The sequence below is a fragment of the Mandrillus leucophaeus genome, unplaced genomic scaffold (assembly GCF_000951045.1).
Source record: "Mandrillus leucophaeus isolate KB7577 unplaced genomic scaffold, Mleu.le_1.0 Scaffold519, whole genome shotgun sequence".
In the NCBI taxonomy this organism is placed as follows: domain Eukaryota; kingdom Metazoa; phylum Chordata; class Mammalia; order Primates; family Cercopithecidae; genus Mandrillus; species Mandrillus leucophaeus.
This window is the reverse complement of record NW_012105575.1, coordinates 422,925-426,289: the sequence shown is the minus strand read 5'-3', so window position 1 is coordinate 426,289 and position 3,365 is coordinate 422,925.

Here is a 3,365-nt window from a genome sequence, read left to right as displayed (position 1 = left end):
GCAAAAACAACCAACCAAAAACTGGCAGGAAGTAGAGAGCAAAGAGAGGTGACACAATGCCCTTTCTCTGGCATGGTGAAAATCCACACTTTCAGTCATATTGTTTTTAAGATAACAAAGTTATTTGGGTCATTAATACATTACCTATTTGTCCAAGAGAAAAAGAATGGGAGATAATTGTGTTGTTTTATTTTTTTCTGTATCACAGATGTATGTATTTTATATTCTAGAGTTTAGTACACCTCTTGTACAAGATTATAAATAATAAATAATAATAATATAAGGCTTGGGGGCTTAAATCTATATTCCAAAGGAAAAAAAAAAACACAGTAAACTTCCAAAGTACAAAATGTCTAAAGATAAAATAGAAGCATGTTCACATAACTACATAATACTCAATGATTGAGATAGTGTGTTAGTTCACTTGTGCTGCTACAACAAAATATGTAAGACTGGGTAAATTTTTTTTTTTTTTTTTGAGATGGGGTCTCACTCTGTTGCCCAGGCTGGAGTGCAGATCTCGGCTTACTGCAATCTCTTCCTCCTGGGTTCAAGCAATTCTCTGCGTCAGCCTCCCGAGTAGCTGGGATTACAGGCAACTACCATCACGCCTGGCTAATTTTTGTATTTTTAGTAGAAACAAGGTTTCACCATCTTGACCAGGCTGGTCTTGAACTCCTGGCCTCATGATCTGCAAGACTGGGTAATTTCTACATAATAAAAATTTATTTCTTTCTGTCCTGGAGCCTGGGAAGTCCAAGAGTAAAGTGGCAAAGGGTTCAGTGCTTGATGCAGGCTGCTCTCTCTGCTTCAAGATGGTGCCTTGAGGTTGTATACTCCAGAGGGAAAAAATGCCATGTTCTCACATGCCAAAAGGGACAAATGAGGCAAACTTACTCCCTCAAGCCTGAACAAGAGGCACTCATTCATTCACAAGGGCAGAGACCTCATGGCCTTATCACCTTCTAAAGGTATCTCTTAATACTGTTCACTGGATGTTAAATTTCAAGGTGGATTTTAAGAGGAGACAAATATTCATACCACAGCAGATACAGAGGAGGATAATTGAATATTCTGACCTTTGTCACATATCTAATACAGTTTTTCTATGTAATTTTAATATTTCTTTCTGGAATCTGTATAAAATATTTTCATCATTCTAGAATACCTGTTGTTCCAAAACTGCTCTTTTAAAAAGTTTGTAGTTTTTCAGTTACAGATTTTCCTATCCTAAAATTATTTCAGAAAGGAAAGAACCTGAAGAAATAAAAATCTTAGTAAAATGAAATTAAAAATGACATTTTTTAAAGATGGGGTTATTAAGCTTACATAATTATTTATCCATAAATGGTTCACAGAAGTAAAGGTCTGGAAGTCAATTAGGAAGTGAGAGAAATCCTAATAGGTATTTCTCCCTATCAAAAAATCTCAGCTTTCAGTAGGAAAGGGTACTAGCTTACTCGTGCAGGATCACATTTTCAAAGACTTGTTAGGATGTGTTTGGTTAGGAAGGATATTGCGGACATTAGCAATGAGTTTCAACGAGCAGTCGGCTGAAATCTATCATAGTTTTTCTGTGGTAGGTTAGATAGGTTGGTCATAGCCTCCCTTAAGAGGGAAGAAACTTGCCAAATAGACACAGAGAGCAAACCTCCCAACAGTGCAGATCCCTTACGTGGGAGCCCTGGTTGGAAAATCCTGCAGCAAGGAAGAGGAAGAGCTGAAGGGAAAATCCCCAAATTCACACAAGCACAGTGTCCTTGGGTTGACCTAAGTTCGTCATAATAGTAAAAAACACACCTCTGGAGGGAGAATTAGGATTAAGATGCTAATGTGACATGTGATGGATGTTATAGAATGTACAACAATTGTGCATGCACACTCAGGAGACCACCCGAAGCATGCTTAATAGAAAGACTCGGCCCGACCCTTTTATAATCATATAAGCTTCCCATAAAGGGAATTTTCCCAGCGTGCGATGGGATTGTCTCATTCTGGAGCGGCCCATTCTGACCCAGCTATCAGAGTGTCCTTCACTGTGCAATAAACTTCTTTGCCTACCTTTACCTTGGACTTGCTCTCAAAGTCAAGAACCTGAACCGGCCCACTGACGACATTTCTACCAATCTCTGTTGGCAAACAAAACAAAACAACAAAACAACAACAAAAACCCACGTGTTGCATTTTCCAAAAGAGAGAGAAATAAGTTTGTTTGGAACTCAGGACTAGAAAGTCATAGGGATATCACAAAATACATAGAATATACTGAGAATAGGCTAGGAATATATAAGCAGGATCTGCAAGGCAGGTAGTAATGTAAAAGCAGAATTGGAAAGTCAATCTCAGAAGAATAAATTCAGAATTGAATTGATACTGTGGAAAAATCATTTCAAATATGTGAAAGACAATGATAGCTATGGGAGAAAGAGAGAGAAAATATTCATCATATAAGAAGTGTTCCTGAGAATTGGAATGGAAAGAGTAAAAAATAAGTAATTGAATATAATTATTGACCAGGTAGAAAATAAAGAACCTAATTATACAGATTGAAAGACTCATCAAAGTTCAATAACATAAATTAAGTAAACACTGCACTGGGTTGAATAATCCCTTCCCCTGCCCCATGTTTGTGTCCACCCGAAACCTCAGAATGTGAAGAAATAGGGTTATTTGGAAACTGGGTTTTGCAGAAATAACAAAATGAAGATGAGATCACACTGGAATGAAGTAGGCCATAATTAATGACTTATTAGAATAGGGAAAGTTGGACACAGACTTAGAGCTCTGAGTCAAACAGGGAAGAAGACCATGAAGACAAGCAGAAATCAGAGTGATGGTGCTGGCACAAACTATGGAATGCCAAGGACTGCTGGCAATGGCCAGAAGATAGAAAGAGGATAGGAAGGGTTCTTAGCTAAAGCCCTCAAAGGGAGTGTGGTCAAGGTGACACCTTTATTCAGACATGTTTTCATGGAAAAAGCTGGAAACATATGAGGAATAGGAAGGCAAGATATTTTTGTAGTATATGAAATTAAAATTTAATTGCACCAAGTGATGAGTCTGTCGAATGATTCAATATTAAATTTGTTATCTTTATATACCCTGGTTCTATAAATAATTAAAGGAAAAATAATTGTTATCAGTGACAATGTTTTTATATAATTGCAACATCAAAGGCTTTGTCCTATTCAGGCTTATAAAGTGTATAAGAGTATATTTAGAATTGTATACGCTTATACACAGCTGATAATAATGGTATAATGGTTTGTTCACAAATGAAAGTTATAATTTTTATTCATGATGTTGGACAATAACAGCAAACTTTATTATACTCTTGGTCTGGTGTTAAAATCAATGCTACCTGT